The sequence below is a fragment of the Castanea sativa genome, chromosome 1 (genome assembly GCF_040712315.1).
Source record: "Castanea sativa cultivar Marrone di Chiusa Pesio chromosome 1, ASM4071231v1".
Classification (NCBI taxonomy): domain Eukaryota; kingdom Viridiplantae; phylum Streptophyta; class Magnoliopsida; order Fagales; family Fagaceae; genus Castanea; species Castanea sativa.
In genome coordinates, this window is record NC_134013.1 from 35,299,386 (window position 1) to 35,314,174 (window position 14,789).

The following is a 14,789-nucleotide window of genomic DNA, read 5'->3' on the forward strand; positions in this document are numbered from 1 at the left end:
ATATTTTTTGCTACTCTTGATACATGTGCAGGTACAATGTGATTTGGCCATCACAAGGTTTACATGCGTTGATGTATACTCACTAAACTGTCTTGACTTGTTTTTGAAATATAAAATCGGTTAGACTTGTTTAGTGTGTGAGTGTGTATTTTGAGATCCCTGTGCTTAAAATTTTTGTTGAGTGATGATTTTGGGAGTCTAATATGTTGATTGGATCATTGGTTAAGTTGCATGCGTGATTGCATTCATGTTTTTGTTTTTCCCTTCTCAAAAAACTGTTTTGAAAAGTTGGCTCGACACCTCCTCGATACCTCCTCGACACTTGGCTGTCTGTCGAGCTTCTCAGCTTTTTCTTATCTCAATCTCGATAGCTTCTCGACACCTTCTGGATCGATCGAGAAACCTTCTGTCCTCTCGATAGCTTCTCGACACCTGGTGGATCGATTGAGCATGTGTTCTCGTGTCCTGTCTTGTTTCTCGACACCTTCTCGATAGCTGTATCTATCGGCGTTGTATTTCTCAACACCTACCTCGACAGATGTCTCGACACCTCTCGATACCTATATCTATCGGGATTTACTGAACCTCTATTTAAAGGTTCTATGCGATCCGTTTCTCTTTTCTCTCGATCTCTCTCTCGATAGTTTTGTCTTTTCATCTTCCAAACCTCTCTCTCTCACTCCAAATCCTTTTCTCAAGGTTTCTTCAAGCCTCTTCAAGTTTTTCTTCACTTGGTAAGCTTCTTTTCCCTCATTCTCATGCATTTCATGTCTTGAAACCTAAATTTTGGGGTTTTTGAAAAATTTTGGGGTTTTTCAAAATTGATGAGTGTTTGTTAAAATTTTTGGGATGGGTTTTGTAGAGTAGATCTCAAAAACTCCATGCATTGCATCACATTAGCATTATATCTGTCTTCTCATGCATTTAGATGTGTGCAATATGTTTGTGTGCTGGTAGGATTGGTTTGGGCTGAGCCCATGATTTTTTTCATATTGCATGTCCATTGTCCATGCATTCCCCATGCATACGTTCTCTTTTCAATATACTTGTTATATTTGAATTGTTTTTGGGACTTTTCTGAGTGTTTCCTTCTCCCCCCTCTATGTCTGTTTACATTAGTAGTGTCTATGGCACCAAAACGTAAGTCTATTCCGACTCAGAACCCTCTTCATTCTAGGGCCTCCTCATCTTCTGATCCTACTCCTCTTTCTATTCGGTTCTGTGATGAGAAAGCCCATCAGGACTTCTCGGAGAACTTCTCTAAACGAGGTGTTCATTTGGAACGCCAAGTTGTTCTGGCGGACTTTGCTGACACCGACTTTCCCGATGTCTTTCACAAACGGGAATGGGAGTCACTGTGTGACGTCCCGGTCACTTGTCCTTCTGTGCTGATCCAGGAGTTCTACTCCAACATGCATGGCTTTGATTCTTTAGTACCTCTCTTTCACACTCGCGTTCGAGGTACGCGCAATATTGTCACACTGGAGTTGGTATCCAATGTGCTCCATATACCGAGGGTTGCACATCCTGATTACCTTGGTTATGAGCGTCTATGGACTGTGTCCAAAGGCGAGATGATTTTTGCTTTTTGTGAGCGCCCTTCTGATTGGGGTGAGCACTAGTTTATGTCATGTCGGCCTTTTGCTAAAGGTCCTCGTTTCTTAAACATGGTTATGACTTTTGTCTTGTATCCTCTCTCTCACTACAACTCTATCACAGAGCCTCGTGCTCGTTTTCTGTTGTCTCTTCATGAGGATCTCACCATTGACTTTCCTTCACATTTTATTTTTTCTATCATAGATGTGTATAAGGATACGACTACCCGTGATAAGTTCATCTTTCCTTCCGCTATCACGAGGATTTTACGCCATTTTTCTATCCCTTTTCCTGTCTCCGACCCTTTTCATGTCATGGTTGCCATAGACGCTGCTACCGTAAAACGTAGTGAGGCGCAGTTTAGGTCGCGACAAATAGGTTCAGCAGCTCTTTCCTCCCGTTCTGCTCCATCTAGATCTGCTCGTGCTTCATCCGCTCCCTCCTCTTCTACAAGTGATGTGTCACTCGGAGACATCATGGCCCAGCTTCAACGCATGGATGCTCACCTGGATACGCTCTCTATAGAGTTATATCAGGTGAATATTCGTGTTGGTCGCATTGCTCGGCGACAAGCGACCATGGGTGGTTTTGCTCCCAAGGGTTCTCCTCCACCACCTCCTGTGGCTTCTGAGTCTGAGGCTGATGATGGTGATAACGATGATGCTTTCGGATGATGATGCTGGAGATGCTAGCTCTACCGATGAGATGTCTACTTGACACTCTTCCCTTTGTCACTCGTGACAAAAAGGGGGAGTAGTTTTGGGTTATGAGAGTAGTCATATTCGTAAACAAATCACCATGTCATTTAATTTCCGCTGCATACTTTAGTTTATTGGTGATTTGTTTGTGCTACCACGCGTTTGCATGTTAATTTGATTAATTAATAACTTGGCTAATTAATCAACTTAATCTATCACAAGGGGTCAATACGTTTGTTGGCCTATCACTTGGTATTGAACTAGTTAATTGTGAGTTGACTCAAATAGAACCTAGGTAGCTTTTTCTCTTCTTTCTTCAAGCCCGCTGAAGTAGAAGCCCAAATATATGTAGGGTGTGATGAACTTTATCCATTGTCTTTGCTTTGTAATTATATTATCTTTGGTTGGTGTGAGGCCGTTTTTTAAATGGTTCCTTAGGTCCAAGCCCAATATGAAGCAATGGGTCTATTGAAAGGCTGAAGAAAGTATGAGATGCTGAATAAGGAAACTAGGCTCGGTCCCACCACAACCAAGCTAAGTCATTCTACTGGACTAATTTGTGCACAAACAAACCCAAGACACAAAAATATACATATACATATATTTTTACAGGAACTAAGGAAGTAAGGTAATACTAGTAAGTAAAAATGCTTTAGTGAACTCTTATTGATTAGGCATGGAATCCAAGTACAAATCCTATCAGGGAAAGAACAAAAAGCTCAGAAGTCCCAAGACTGGTAAAGCTTGGATCCTTGGGTCGATGTGGAGCCCCCAGATGTTACTACAAATGAAACTCTTTACAATACTATTTTAGGGACCTCGGCCTAAATTCTAATATTTCAAGTAAATTGCTCTCACTAGTTTTTCTATTTTGCTATCTTCTCTATGTGTTGCTCTGTCCTCCATGATTGATTTCTCCTCCTTTTATGCTAGTTTTAGAGGACCTAAAATTACTATTCTCTCCTTCTGTCTTGATTTTGTTGTCTACCCATGAATTGCGGCTCTACATGTTTCTTTCCTCTTCTTATTCTTGAAAGTATTTCAATTGTTTCCCTTTCATAGAAGATGCTTTTCCCAAACAATCTAGGCATCAGCTGGGGTCAAAGAGAGCAGGTTCCTTCTCAAGGCTGGGAGAGAGACAATTTGAAGGTTCTTCTATCTTGATGGTGACTTCACGCACTAGGCCCTTTTTCCCTGAAAGTCGTAAAGTTGGGCATCTTTCTTTTTTCACTATTTTCCTTCTAGCTGAGGTTCTTTGAATCTTTCTCGAGGATATTTGGCTTCTAGCATAGTAAGGGAGGGCAATATAGTAAGTTAACATACGTTTGAAATGTTTTAGCAAACTAGCATCTCGAGTTTTAGAAACTCGAGTTCTATTTAAAACTCGAGTCTCAAAGACTCGCTTTGTACTGGATGACTTGGACAAAAATGCCAGGAAATGAAGTCTTAAAGACTCGAGTTCTACCAAATCAAAATCAAGTCTTTAAGACTCGATTTTCCTAGGCAAAAACATTTTTGACACAACTTTCGGATGATGAGGTTCTAAAGCAAATTCCAGACAAGGAATCTAGGGAAAAAAACATCATCAAAGAACCCAGAGAAGAAAAAACATCATCAAACAACGAATTCATCAACAAACCCAGAGAAGAAAAACATCATCAAACAACGAAAAATCATCAAACCAAAGACCCAAAGAAGAAAAACCTTCGCCTGGAGCTTCACCACCGCTGCCTCTGTCACTCCTGGGTTAGGGAGATCTGGGTTCGTCGATTTTGGTACTTGAAGAACAACAAACAAACCTGAAGAAGAACAGGAAGATGAAAATCAAACAACAAGAATAGAACGAAGATGAAGCCCAATAGAAGAAGAACAGAACAAAGATGAAGAAGAAGAAGAAGAAACCCAAGAAGATGAAGAAACCCAAAACAAAGAACGATCTAACCACAGGAAGAACGATCTGACAACGAAGGAGGAACGATCTAACGACAAAGAACAGAGGAAGAACGCTGGGTCTGAATGGTGAAACGCTGGGTCTGAATGGTGAAACGCTAGGTCTGAATGCTGGGTCTGAACAAAGAAGAACGTTGCGAGGAAGAAGAAGTTAAAATGGGGAAACTCGAGTCTTTAAAACTTGAGTTCCACGTGGAATTTCTTCCACATCAGCTGCCACCACTTACAAATCAAGACTTAAAAACTCGAGTTTTATCTTGGAACTCGAGTTTTTGACACTCGAAGTGCTAGTTTCCAACATTGTTTTGAAACGTGACAACTAACTAAATTTTTTATATTTAATGTTATTTGGAAAAAAAATTCAATCTTTCTCTCATTAATTAGTTGGTTTTCACCTTCAAATTCCAAGGTCTTATGGGATCATTTGTCCATTTCAGGCTTTCTTACTAGGGGAATTTGGTCCTTTGTGGCTGTTTCCTTGGTAAACCCATTGGGCTTCCCCATTTTTTTGCTATGCTTTCTTATAGGTATCATTCAAGCACCCTTTTCTTTGCACCCTTTTCTTGGGTCATTTACACCTTATCCAAGGTTTCCTCTTTTCTCCTTTTACTGTTCAGCTTTTGCCCACTCTTCATGGTTCTTCAGCCTCTTTCATAAAGTCTGTTCCCGTGGGTCCTTTGTATTATTGTGCTGAACTTGCTCTTCTGATTTTTTGCGTATCAACTGTTGGAAAGCAAAACATGACTTGCAATTTAAAAAGCTATTGAATGTATGTTAGAATTTAAGGAATAGTCCTAATGGGTTTTTGCTCTATTGTATAGCTTTTAACATAGTGTTGAGAACAAATTTTTCACACCACATGGCTTCGTTTCATTGGCAACCCGCACCACGTCAACACTATCATGGATTTTGGGAAAATCTCTTCTAAAGCCCAAAAGAGCCCATATTTACACAAAAAATACGTTAAAGCCTATGGTTCAAGCTCACACCACATCATCTCATTTTTGGCTCACGATCCAAGCTCAAGAGTCTCATCGGGGGAATTTTGGAAGTTGTGGTTTGGAGGGCCAAGAAGTATGTTCAGTAAAACTCCAGTGGTTCAAAGTTAATAAAGGAAAGCATGTTGCTTGGCATGTCTTCCCCAATTCCCTGAACTCTGACGGGTCAATGTGCAATAGGTAACGTTTGGTAAGCCTCTCATATCACATAACACTTAAAATGATAAAACTCCCCATGCTCTTTACATAAAAATTAATGTCCATCATATAATATAAGTTTTAAAATATAATTATATCATTTCATATTAATTCTATTATTAATTTCATATAAATCAATTCCAAGCACATGGCTAAATATATATTAGTATCTCATATCTAGCATTAGATGCTCTCTTTACTCTTCAAGATTTGGTCAAAATACAAAAAAAAAAAAACCATAATTACACCTCTAAAACTTCATCAAATATCAACCAATTAGTCTATTACTTACCAAAATTATATATGGACTAAATATATAATTTTTCCAAGAGAGTAAACTTAGCCGAAAATACCAATAACAGCTCCAGCGGAAGCTGCAGTAGCTTCTGCACAAGCCGCAACAGCTCCAGCGGAAGCTGCAACAGCTTCTATAGAAGTTGAAACAGCTCCAACGAAAGCTGCAAACAGCTTCTGCAGAAGCTGTAACAGCTCCAGCACATCTTGCAGTAGCTCCAGCTGTAGTACCAGAAATAGAAAAGATCCCTTAAAGATTATCTTACCATTAATGCCAAGTATTTTCCTCCAAGCAAAATATGTCATTCATATAACATCATCCAGCTGTGTCAGCAACATTTAAGTCTCAAACTTTCTTCTTTTGGTTAAAAAACAAATGATTACTTACTTTGTCAAAGATTTTCCCCTGTATGCTAATTTTCCCTTCAACTAAGTTATGATCTAGTTACATACTTGGCTCTATATAAAGAGAACCAAGCTACACACTAAAGGGGGATCCATCCCACTCCATTGTTCTGAAACTTCACTCATTTTTGCTACCACATACACATTTTTCCTACTTCCCCATCTCTCTTACAAAATCTCTCTTCATAGATAACAACACAACACACATATTACAACACATCATTATCCATTACCCATCTTTCCCACACTTCATTGTTCTGAAATTTTATCATTTTTGCTGCCTAAAAACACATCTCCATCTCATTCTTTATTCCTCATACAAAACCTCCCTTCTTAGAAAGCAACATAACCCATAACACAAATAATCTCATGTATTTACTATATTTAACCTTCATATTATCTATCTCACACTTCCATATTCTTTACAAACACATTCCTCACAAAATACCCATACATATTACAAGCACCATATCTCACAATATTTATATATATATATATATATATATATATATATATATATTTTTTTTTTTTTTTTTAATTTATTTATTTCTTACCATCTCTACACATCTCAAAACGTATCAAAATACTCTTCCAAGAACACATTACAAAAGCCCTTTTCTCATGGAAGGCATATGAACATCAATACTAAGGCCTTTCTCTTAAAAGGCACAAAAACTTCATATTAAAATCATTCTCATTGAAGACATACATTTCTAACACTTAAAGCTACTCCTACGAAAGGCACGAACTCACTCATGTTTGACTAAAAAATTAAAAGGACATTACATGGGGAAAATCATTTAAATGCATGATTAAGGGGACAAACTTAACCAACCGATGCACACGGCTGGACATGCTCTCTCTCCCTTCATTCCATCCTATTTTTCCTCTTTTATTTGTAATTATGAAGCCTTTAATCCTTGTTTATTATTGTTATGATGAAGCCATAATGTTTTGGGTACTATGGAAGTTTTCCCTTTTGTTGACTTAATAATAATAATAAAGAAAACATATGATTTTTACCATGTAAACACACTTATTAACCTGAAATTACCCTACCACTGGAGATAATACCGTACTACTAGAGGACTGATTTGGACTATGATGCTATAAAAGGACTAATAATATAACAAACTAACAACGGTAATGTGTTTATTGGGCTTTATTGTTGTCTTCTTGTTAGGGTGCAACCTCCATCTCTTGCTTGGGCAAGCTCACACAACACCGAAAGCCTTTGGGCTTTATTTCAAGGGCCCATCGTTGAGTTTCGGCTTGGCTACCCCATATTCTACTTAGGAACATCGAATTTTTCCCCTCAACACATAGTAATGTTAAATTGTTTATATCATATTTTTTTTCTAAGCATCCTAGGATTTTCTAGCCTCTAGGCAAGATCAAACAGCTACATCTAAATCATGTTTCAAACTTCTGTAAGAGATGGGAGTGATAAAGTGCCTTCATAGAGAAAAAGGCCCAAAATAGTAGGGCATAATGATCGTATAAAACATCCAATATGTTTGGTTTTTCTCTACCTAGCTAGCATTACCTCAACAAGATGGGAAGCAAATTTGGACATTCATCATTCATCTTTACATTTTCTAATACATGCCCACATATTGTTAACATCCCTTATAAAATGTGGATGCTGATGTCCAGATTTGAGAGAGGCTATCATGATTGTGGACAATTATGGGCACAAGAGAAAGAATGGAGTCGCTACCTAGTTATATAGTCTAGGAACCATGAATATAGCATCCTTTCGAGGAAGGACCTTTGATCTTACTACTAGAGTTTGGGTTCGGAGTTTAGGTACACTCTTGGGAAGGTGTTAGGCACCCAAGATCGCCCAACCTTAAGGTTGGCCTCCCGTTATTGTGTCCTATGTCTTAACCCTATTAAAAATCATTTAAATACTTGCATTCTAAACTCACACACACATTAACATGCATCTAACAAACAACATGTCACCTTTAACCCTAAACAAGCATTCTTATGTTATCCACAATTCAAAAGAGAGCCAAACACAAAAGAAAACCCTAACATTTATCTAACATGCTTCTGATGATGCAAAGAAAATCAATAGACTGGATGCTTCAGGTTTCAAAGGGCTAGCGACTATTTTGAATTCCTGAAAAGGAAAGAACAAATTATCAGAGGTGACCCGAGTGGACCGACCAAGAACCCTCCAATGCCAAAGTTAGTTTCTCTCTCAAGTTCTAGAGTTCCAACTTTTTAGGAATTATAAAAACGTACCTTTATCTGGTTTGAATGGGTGTTTATATAGTGTACCCCAGAAACGGTTATTAGATTTGTAACTTCCCCTGTATTTTAGGGGGTCAGAAGGTTCAAGAATAACTTCCACAACCACCATAGGAGTTATACCTTTTGTATAACTGTCATTAGAAGTTAAGTATTTAATAAAGAGTTGTAGCAATGAACCTGGATCTCCCTCATGCCTTGGAACAACAGCACGTGGTTCCATCTCCAACTCTTTGTAGGCAAATCCACACTTGGGAATCTCCTAAGTGTCAAAGGGGTCGTCCAAGAGTCTTCCTGATGGACGACCCTTATTCCCATGGACGGTCGTCCTGCTATGGATGACCTTCCTATGTGGGATATCTTTTCCGCTCTGGACGCATCTTATGGAGGAATTGGAGTTCAATTTTTTTAGTTCACCATCAGTTGCCCCCTTGTCCAAGGGTCGTCCAGAGCAGTGGAGGATCTATCGTTGTTCTTTGGACGCGTGTCTTCGTATTAGTAGTCAGATGTCGTTCCATGTGTCACAATTTCAATGGTTAAATTTTATTATCTCAAATTGTGCCACGTGCCATAATTTTATTAGCGACTTGTCACTTCGATTTAAGTTTTCAAGGGAAATGCCACGTGGTGCTTCCTGGTTGGTCACGTCGTTTCAGATATCAATTTTCAACGCCTATAAATGGTGGAATTCCTCTCGTACCCTTTACATTTCTCAAATTTTCTTCTTTGACATTCCTCGTCCATTGCCTCATCTAGAAGTTTTCCAGCGTCCTTAGTATTCCTTCTTCTAAAGCCAGGTAATCTCCTTATCCCCCATTCTTAGGCTTTTCTTCAAAAACTGGACCAAGGTCTACTTCGTCCTCTTTTCCATACACGCCCCAACTCTAGTAAACCTCTCGGAGTTGTTCTCGTCCAAAGGAATATCTTCTAGTACTTCAGTGGGCTCCGTAGTAATCCTTCTCTCATCTATGTTCATCGTCTGTACGTGCTCGTCCATGGCCAACATGGCTAAATAGCATTCTCTAGCAGCTAATTGATCTCTTTGTACTTGACCCACTCCATACTCAGTCGGGAACTTGACAGACAAATGGTAGGTAGACGTCACTGCCTTCCAACTATTTAAAGTCAGCCTTCCAATAATGGCATTGTATGATGATGAGCAATCAACAACAAGGAAGTTTACCTCTTTTGTTATCTGTTGTGGGTATGCTTCGACTACCACAGGTAATGTGATGGTGCCCACAGGTTGCACTTTCATTCCTCCAAATCCTACCAAGGGCGAATTCACTAGACAGAGTTAATCTCGTCCCAGCCTCATTTGTTGGAAGGCGGGGTAATACAAGATGTCCACTGAGCTACCATTGTCTACCAACACCCTTCTAGTCATATAATCAGCAATGAGCAAGGTAATGACGATTGCGTCGTCATGTGGGTGGTGAACTCTTTCAGCATCCTTGTCCGTGAACGTAATGGCTTGCTCGTCAACTCCCCTCGTCCTTGGAGATCGTCCAAAAAACTGGATGTTTTGCACCACCTTTAGATATGTCTTCCTTGACTTAGATGTTTGAGCTGTTGAGGTTCCCCTTATAATAAATCTTATTTCACCAAGTGGGGGTCATAACGACTCCTCTGCCTTTGCCTTCAACTTCTTGTCCTTGTGGTCTCATCCAAGAAAATTCCTCAACTTTCCTTGCTTAATGAGATTCTCTATCTGCTACTTCAAATCAAAACACTCATCTGTGTCATGCCCATGGTCTCTGTGGAAGCGACAATACTTGTTCCTATTGCGCTTGTTAGGATCTCCTTTCATTTTCTCTGGCCACTTCAAGGACGGGTCATCCTTGATTTGCATAAGCACTTGCTCAAGTGGCATATTCAAGGGAGTGTATTGCTGATTCCTAGCTGAAGAACTCGCCTTCTTGCTATCCATGTCCTTTTTCTCTCCAACTCGAGCCTTCTTTGAATGAGGTCCCTACTCAGGATGATGCGGGAGATCTGCTTCCATACGCTCTGCTCTCTTCCTTTTCTTGGCTATGATCACATCCTCCGCATTCATGAAATTTTGGGCTGAATGGACGAGTTCAGCCATGGTTTGTGGCTCTTGCTCGTAAAGCTTATGAATGAACAAATCAGAGTTGACTCCATTGTGGAAGGCGGCCAATAGCAATTTGTCGTCCATCTCATCCACCGTCAAGGCTTCTCTGTTGAACTGGGTAATGAAGGACCGCAAACTCTCGTTTTCCCCTTATTCTATTGTTAACAGACTAGAAGAAGAACACTTGTGGCGTTGTCCTCCGATAAAATTGTTGACAAACAACTTAATCAACTCTTCAAATGAGTCCACAGTGTTTGGGGGTATCTTGCTGAACCACACTCGCGCTGGCCCTTTGAGGGTAGTAGGGAATGCCCTGCACATAATCTCGTCCGGAACCCCCTGATGGTGCATAGTAGTTTTGAAGGTGGCGATATGATCACACGGGTCACGCGTTCCATCATATGAATCCAAGGAAGGCATCTTGAACTTTGGGGGTAAGGGATGACTATTGATGGAAGCCATGGAAGGAGAGTCCATTCGGTGAACTAAGTCATCTACAGGGTTCACCCTTCTCATGTTCTCCCTCATTTCGTCCATAGCTTTCCTCATTTGGTCTATCTCCCTCTCCAAGTGCGGTACCTTTCTTGAAGCAGTACCCCTTGACTGGTTCTCGGGCTCTGCATTTTCTCCTCTACCTTCTTGACTCTAGGCTTGCCCTTCCGCGTGTCTTTCATGGTGTTGCCTCCTTAAACTAATCTCCCTAGTCAACTCTTGGTTCTGACGAGTTAACTCTGCCATGGCGGCAGCCATGGACTGTATGTGTTAAATGGAAGGTGGTTGCATGACAGGTGCTGACTGACGATCACGGTGGGGATTACTAGAAGCATCCCTACTCTCTTGGTGGCCTGGGCTGCTAGGCCTGGATCTTGTCCGAACCATACAGCCTTTAGTCAGGGAAAGGCAAATTGTCAAAACACAAGTAATCGAAATGAGACTTCGATTTCTCCCCACAGACGGCGCCAACTGATGATGCAAAGAAAATTAGTAGACTGGATGCTTCGGGCTTCAAAGGGCTAACGACTGTTTTGAAGGCCTGAAAAAGAAAGAACAAGTGATCAGAGGTGACCGAGGTGGACCAGCCAAGAACCCTCCAATGCCAAAGTTAGTTTCTCTCTCAAGTTCTAGAGCTCCAAATTTTTAGGAATTGTAAAAACGTACCTTTATCTGGTCTAAATGGGTGTTTATATAGTGCGCCCCAGAAACAGTTATTAGATTTGTAACTTCCCTTGTATTTTAGGGGGTCAAAGGGTTCAAGAATAATTTCCACAACCACCATAAGAGTTATACCTTTTTGTATAACTGTCATTGGAAGTTAAGTATTTAATAAGGAGTTGTAGCAATGAACCTGGATCTTCCTCATGCCTTGGAACAACAACACATGGTTCCATCTCCAACTCTTTGTAGGCAAATCCACACTTAGGAATCTCCTAAGTGTCAAGGGGGTCGTCCAAGAGTCTTCCTGATGGACGACCCTCATTCCCATGGATGGTCGTCCTGCTATGGACGACCTTCCTATATGGGATATATTTTCTGCTCTGGACAAATTGAAGTTCAATTTTTTTAGTTCACCATCAACTTCAATATACATTAAAACAAGGCAGCAGCCCCAAACATGGCAACAAGCATATCATGAAACAAAACAAAAACATCAACATATTAGAAACCCTAATCATATATCTAAAAACCCTAAAACAAATGCATGGACATTGCTAATGCATGACTTTCCCTTTACTTACCTCTTAGCAACACAGCACCTATGGCATCAATGCATGAACATGTGGATGAATGGCATAGCATTAAAACTAAGAAAAATCTAACCTAAACCCTAATCTAGATATGTAATCACAAATAAACATGTTAAAAGGTAAATAGACAGTTATAGGGCTTGAAAACATGTGAAGGCAAAATTGAAACAAACAAAAAATTAAGGTTTCTAGGTAACAGCATCTTGCACACTAGAACAAGTCTGCATACACATGAATTCAGCCTGCATGCGCAGGCTAGATCATGCATACGTAAATCCTTACCAAGAAAACCTAATTTACACAGAAACGGAGCAGAAGCAAAACGAAGCATAAAACATAAAATCTAGCAACCTAACATGCTTAAAGATATAGAGAAAACCTAAACAAACATAAGCTAAACAGATAAACAAATTAGAACAAGGACCCACGGGAACAGATTAGAATGGTCAAAAATCATAGCAGGTCACGTGTAAAAGTATAATCACCTAGCCGGCCTACCTTAGTATAAATAGGGCATGTGTTGCAGCAATTGTAGAGAAGAAAAAGAGAGTGAAATAGAGAGATTGGTTGTTGCATATTTGCGAAAGTTCTCTAGTTTAGAATAGGGTACAAGGTTTTCTCTATTCTTTGTTAGTCATGAGAGAGCTATTGGGTGTATTGGGAATTGGGTCTGTGTGAGAATATTGATACACCAACTTGTATATCTCTATATTTGATTAGTGGAATTTCTTCCTCTTTACCCGTTAACGTAGACCAAAAGCCGAACCATGTAAATCCTTGTGTGTCTTTGTTTATTTTCTGATTTTGGGTTTGCTTCGTTCCTATTATTTATTTCATGGAGATCTTTCTATAGTCATAATATTTTCACAATCAATATTAAGGTGGGAGTGCTGTCCGGAGGCGCTTTCCTACAACAAATTGGTATCAGAGCCTAAGTTTGTTACCTAGGCATTTGGATTTGTTCTCTTTAGAGATTTTGGTGATTGTTTTGTGAACTTAATTATTGAGGAGAAAGATGTCAGGTGATTCCTCTACAAAATCTTCGGCAGATTCCTCTAGAAAAGCTTTGGCAAAGTCTTCTGCAAAACCTTCGGCAGTTAGGACAACAATTTCTAATGACAAATTTGAGGTAGAGAAGTTTGATGGAACAAACAAGTTCGGCATATGGCAATGAGAAGTTATGGATGTCTTGATCCAACAAGAGTTGGATATTGCATTGGAAGACAAACCTAAAGATGTCAGACAAAGATTGGGACAAGATAAATAGACAAGCTTGCGCCATCCGTTTGTGTTTGGGCAAGGATCAAAAATATTTTATTATGAGAGAGATGAAGGCTAAAGAGCTTTGGAAGATGTTAGAAGACAAGTATATGACGAAGAGTGTGGAGAACTGTCTATATTTGAAGAAAAAGCGCTTCCATTTCCAGTATCGTGCAAGTATTTCAATGTTTGAGCACTTGAATGACTGTAATAAAATACTTGCTGATTTGCAAAATTTAGAGGTTTAGATTAAAGACGAAGATAATTCTATCTTATTGTTCAATTCACTGCCTGATACTTATGATCATTTAGTCATAACACTATTGTATGAGAAGAATGAAATTAAGTTTGATGATGTGTCAAATGCTTGACTAACAATGAGTATCGTAAGAAAGATAAGTAGGCCTACATGGACACAGGTAGTGAAGCATTAATGGTTAAAGGCAGGTTTGAACATAAGAAGTTTGGTAGAAGAGATAGATCGCGCTCTAAGTCAAAAGGATCTACAAAGAGGAAAATTGGGAAAGGCGAGTGTGCCTTCTATCACAATAAGGGGCATTAGAAGAAAGACCTCCAACTTTTGAAGAATAAGGACAAAAAAAAGATCCTAATGCTAATGTAGCACATTGTACTGATGAAGATTCTGATTTTGCATTGACTGGTTCATCATTTGTTTGCCATTTAGATGAACAGATCATGGATTCTGCTTGTACCTTTCATATGTGTCCGAAGAAGGAATGGTTTTACAATTTGGATGAGTCAGTACGTGGTTCAATCCTCATGGGTAATGATGAAGCATGTGAGATCTTTGGGATAGGTAAAATCTAGCTTAAGTTGCATGATGGAACAGTTTGCAATTTGACATAAGTTCATATATACCGGGCTTGAAAAAGAATCTAATATCTATTGGTTTCTTAGAATCCAAGGGATTTAAGATTGCCATGGAGGATGGAATTTTGAAAGTTACATATGGTGCATTTGTAGCATTTAGGGCCACTCTTAAAAGGAATATGTATTTCCTTGGTGGGAGTACTATTGTAGGTGGAGCAACCACAGCTTAAGACATTACTTGACTTGATTTATTTAGTTTAGCATGAAGTAAAGTTGGATTTCAGAACATTTTAAAGAAAAATAGGACTTGTTTTGTTAGAAATTTCTAGTATCATTGTTTAAATGTTGTGGAAATACATGTGAATTAAAAAGTGTCATGAGAAATACATGTTGTGGTATTTAAATACTGAAAACTGTTGTTTAAACACCTCTACCAAACATCTTATAAACCTCTAAAAAA